The sequence below is a fragment of the Eleutherodactylus coqui genome, chromosome 1 (assembly GCF_035609145.1).
Source record: "Eleutherodactylus coqui strain aEleCoq1 chromosome 1, aEleCoq1.hap1, whole genome shotgun sequence".
Taxonomy (NCBI): domain Eukaryota; kingdom Metazoa; phylum Chordata; class Amphibia; order Anura; family Eleutherodactylidae; genus Eleutherodactylus; species Eleutherodactylus coqui.
Window position 1 is genome coordinate 468551802 of NC_089837.1, and position 5586 is coordinate 468557387.

The following is a 5586-nucleotide window of genomic DNA, read 5'->3' on the forward strand; positions in this document are numbered from 1 at the left end:
GCACGTGTGTGCAGTAATTAAAGCTGCCGTGGTTCTGCATAACTTATGTAGGCGTAGTAATGTTGAATGGAATGCTGATGATGGTCAGTTTGCAGTTGCAAATGCAAACTTAAACCTAATTCAGTATGCAAGGCCTCAGCGGACTGCTGTGCGAGTGCGAGACACATTTGCCAATTTTTTTCATAAGTACGCATTGGACACATTCCCTGGCAGATGAACCATGTTCAGGGAGGCAGTTAAGCGTGGCTATCCTATCAGCATTTTTTTTTTTAAGCCCCTCTTCAGCAAATTTCTAGACTAATTTCTTTCTTAATTATTATTTTTCTAAAACGGTAGGGACTCGCAAGTGTCGAGGACCCGTGACGTGGGTTGCGAGCTTACACATTATATGGCTTACAGTTTTGTAAGTATGTTGCGCTCCAAACGCAGTCTCACAATACTAAGTGTACGCCATATGATGCATCTAATACCTCGATATTAGATTTAAAAATACACATTCGCACTAATGAAGCTGCCAGTTAACAATTCAACACTTTGCAAGTACTATGGATTTGCATTACTACGTAAACCACCGTGCAGTATTGCTTTGCTATCATTGCTGACATGCATTTGACATTACAAAGATTTATAGGAGAACATCCAATTGCTGTCTGCAGCTGGTAACTCAACTTCCAAAGGTTCCTTCTAGGTATCACTAGTACAAAAGTTTTAATGTAACGTAATGTTTACCTGATTGGCGCTTGTTAAGGTATTCGCAGCATTAATGTTTGCATCCATCGTACCATAGCTACAATGAAGAATAATAATAATAATAATCTTTATTTGTATAGCGCCAACATATTCCGCAGCGCTTACATAGACAGGGGGAATACAGAAAGACAAAATACAAACATTACAGAACCACGGTTACATAGTAATCAGTTGATGGAAACAATAGGGGTGCGGGTCCTGCTCCAACGAGCTTACATACTACAAGTAATGGGGTGATACAGAGGGTAAAGGGGCTGGAGATGTGCACGGTATGGCGGGGTGGAGAGTGAGCGATGCTATACACATAGACAATGGTCAGACATTTAGCCGTGTGACGGCAGAAACGGTGTGACTGCAGGAGCGGTTTATGATGGCTAGCAGGGATTGCAGTCAGTAGGTCAGGGAGCATGTTATCAGGCGGAGTACAGAGAGGTTTGTTTAGGGAATGCGGTATGCCTCCCTGAAGAGGTGCGTTTTTAGAGCACGCCTGAAGTTCTGCGAGTCCTGGATTGCTCGGGTAGCCTTTGGTAGTGCGTTCCAGAGGACCGGTGCTGCTCTGGAGAAGTCTTGGAGGCGGGAATGAGAAGTTCGAATTAAAGGGGCGCTCAGTCTGGTTTCATTAGCAGAGCGGAGAGCCCGGGCTGGTTGATGGATTGAGATGAGGGAGGCGATATAGGGTGGCGCTGTACTGTGGAGGGCTTTGTGGATGAAGGTAGCGAGTTTGAATTGAATTCTGTATTTAACGGGCAGCCAGTGCAGTGACCGGCACAGGGCAGAGGCGTCCGAGTAGCGGCTGGACAGGAAGATGAGCCTGGCTGCCGCATTCAGGATGGACTGGAGAGGGTAGAGTCTGGTGCAAGAGAGGCCGATCAGCAACGAGTTGCAATAATCGAGCCGGGAGTGGATGAGGGCAATAATAAGCGTTTTTAACGTCTCCACAGTGAGAAAAGAGCGGATTCTTGCAATGTTCTTGAGGTGCAGCTGACATGTTCGGGCCAGAGATTGGATGTAGGGGGCAAAAGAGAGATCAGAGTCAAATATGACCCCAAGGCAGCGGGCGTGTTGTCTAGGAGTTATGGTGGCGCCACACACTGAGATGGAGATGTCAGGATGAGGTCGGTTAGTGGAGGGTGGAAATACCAGCAAGTCAGTTTTAGAGAGGTTTAGTTTTAGGTAGAGAGAGGACATGGTGTTAGAGACAGCGGACAGACAGTTAGTGATGTTTTGGAGGAAGGGTGAATCCACACATATGAAGGAATGTAATAGTATGATTTTCACTGTCACATTCAGTTGCCGTACACTTTTTACATTCTTCCGCTATTTAATATTTTATTCGGCGTGTTTTATTTACCCAACCACAATTCTTGCTTTCTTGCTTGTACGGCAAACATTTCTGCGTATTTGACTATGTAACACTGGTTCAATACATTGATTATACTTCGTAGATCAACTTCTTCGCCATAACGATCATTGGTCTTTTGCAAATTGGAGGGTTCATATATTAGCTTACCTTCATAATTTGCTTTTGGTCTAGGACAATTGCTCCTTAGCGCTTTTGTACTGTAACCGTCTTTGTCAAATAAACCAGCTAACTTACCTTGTGTTTTTAGAAATGGTTGCATGCAATGCGAACAAGCCTTAAAGAGCTGTTCGTTTGTACAAAACAATGAATAAACATTCGTCTTTACGCTACTGCAGCACAGGCAAATAGAGCGAAATTAGACTTCATATCAATCACCGTCAACTCCAAAATAGATGGAAGCTCCATTGCAGCTCTACTACCCATTACTTGCTGTACTGCGCAAGTAAACTTACTAATTCTGGCACCACTCGAAGCTGTCATTATACGGCTTAGGAATGCATGTCTTTCACACTTACTTTCTAATCGTTGACTGTTGGCCTAATATTAATAACTTAAACGTACGAAAGTATGGACACTGTTAACACATCTGCGTTTCTTGAATACTTTGTCTTTTTCGGATTATGCTTGTCTAATTGTAGCGTCAATGCTCAGGAAAAGTTTGTACACTATAATGTTGGGCAGTAATGGTGTCCCACAAACGATGGTGTGTTTTCCGCTGCTGCTCGGACCACCCAAAGCCTTACATTTTCAGCTATGGAAGCTACAGATATGAATCCTCAAGATTGCTTCACTACGCATGCCTTGGAATGCCACTCTCTTTTTCTAGCGGAGCCTTAACGATGCATCTTGTTTTATGATGCATCTTACGAACATTAATCATCACTTTCTAAATTTTAGTAGGCGCTGCCTGTAGGTATACATGTTCGACAGTGCCCCTGAAGCGCTTATAATTACATAATGCCAGTGGCAAAAATACACTTGATGTTGCGCTCTGAATGTGCTGATGGCCACAATTAATATTAACTATCAATGTTTGTGGAACCATACTTCACTGCGCTCACACTGTTACATCTGCAGAGTAAAAACTAATAACTGTAACTGTATCTAACTTGGCAAATAATCAGCATGGTCAAACTTTGTCCTATGTGTGTTTGCAGAAATTTAATGTACGGACAACCAAGTAATTTCTTGAGCCACCAGGTAATGTCAGGAGAGCTAAGAATGCATTTCTTGTCAAATGATAATGGGCAAGATGTTCGCGAGTTTTGCTAAAAGGAAGCCAAGGGTTTCTAAAGCATAGATTTCTACTGTTGCCCCTATGATGCATCAACCTTGCAATGCAATGCATGCTATTGCCCAACTACCATAGCAAATGGAACAGACTTTCGGGGATTATAGGAGCAATGTGCAAAGTGTTAGACATGAATGTACCTCTGCAGTGTTGCAAGTAAGTATACGTATACACATAAGCGGGACGCTTGGTTATAGAAATTATTAACAGTTTTTTTTATACATAATATCAATTTTTCTCATTGCCATAAAACTTTTCAGGATTTTCATTTTAACATAATGCAGTAACATTTAAAACAACATGTAGATAACGTTAAACTTCAGCAACCATTTCAACAGAAATGAACAATGTTTTCTTTTACAGACGTGTCCCTATCTCTTCCTCCCGCCTTGCCTCCAGCTCAGCAATGCGCTCTAGGGCACACGAAATGCTGTGTTGTGCCGCAATCAGGGAAGCCGTGCAGCTAACTATTGCTTGTCTGGCGTCGGGTCTTGCCACACTTTCGCCGTGGTGGTCCACATCTAACAAAATACAGAGGGAAGGTGTTACAGCGGTGGCGCACATGGCAGTCACTACAGTGATGTGGGTAAGTGGAAACACTGTGTTATGCGTATGACAAACAAACTCGGACTAAACTAAGGTGAAACGTCACTTTGGATGGCGCATATGATGATGAATGGGGTTCACAAATTTCATGAAGCGCCATGCTCACAACTTTGCAAAATGGTTTGTGGGATTTTAACAGCATTTTGTTGGGATTGTAACGCAGTACAGCAACATCTTGTAATATGTGCCATACTGTTGTGCTAGCCAATAATACTGTGCATGTAACGCTGCTAGTGTTATTTTTTAGTATTTTTGTGTGTTTACTTTATAACAGTGGAACCAAAGAAATGGAGCCTAGGAACAGCTGAACAAGCATTAACATCGTGAACGTCCGATGCTCATACTTTCAAATGCACCAGACTGCGTCGGTACTGCATTTGATATTTACACATAATAGCAACATTAAGAATGAAACCACCAGCAATGTTTGCAATGTATGCCATTACCATTTTACTTTGTTTTGCCCTACTAGGGTTACATCAGCGTGTACGGCTTGCACATGCGACTTTAATGTGGAAATTTTCGGTAATCCTTACAGCATGCTACACCTGTCATTCACAGATTAGCAAGCAGCAGCATTATGAACATTTGCAGAGGTTTAATAAGCAAATAAGACAAACGCAGTACGGTGACCAAGGCAAAGTAATTACCTCTGGCTTCTTGTATGCTCCCTTTGTTTCAGAAGAAAAACATGCGCATTTGTGTTAAGTACTCCTAAATGCCACAGCATTTCAGGGCTGGCGTGTTGTGATTTTCAGTACACAGCAATAGTTTGTTTACCAATTCTGGATAGTCTATGCAGATAATAAATTTATGGAGGTGCCTTTTGTTTTGGGTTTTTGTTTGGGGGGGCAGACAATGCATAACGCTTTTGGAATGATTTACCACCTGTGAACACAGATATTATTTGAACAATTACTTGTTGTAATATTATGTGTCAAATAGTATTTGGCTTTCTACCACTACATGTAGATGATATTTTTTACATTATTGTCGGACTACTCAGCGTGTAAGATGTACTTTTGCATTTTTATGTAAAACACATCATGGAGCAACACATGAGAAGGTTTGTGGCTAATGTCTTACACAAAGAAGATTGGATAAAACATACACAATACCGAAGTAGTTGGTTTTGCTAAAATGTTGATACATGTAAGTTAACCACAGTACATTACCAGGCTATAGAATGGTTAACGCACAGAGCTAGTAAGTTAGTAAGAATACATTGAAATCTTACAATCTTCTGCCTTGAACCAATTTGAAACTAGCCGCCTTATCATTTGTTCATTCCAACTCAAGGCCACAATTAATAGGAAAGCAGTTGAAAAGACCGATTTTTGCACGCCATTTGGGATGCTTGTCGTTGCAAGTAACGGTCACCATCACATGTAATTGCACACACCATTTGTCGTTACTATCTTGTGCCCCACAAACAAGGAAGCTTATTTAAACCAACGGCAAGCACTTGCTGGTAGTGTGCAAACTCAAGACGTAATGGCGTTTACACATTATACAGGCTAACAGCATGGCTCTTGCATTGTTCATCTCCATATATATTAGTTAACAGAGACATACT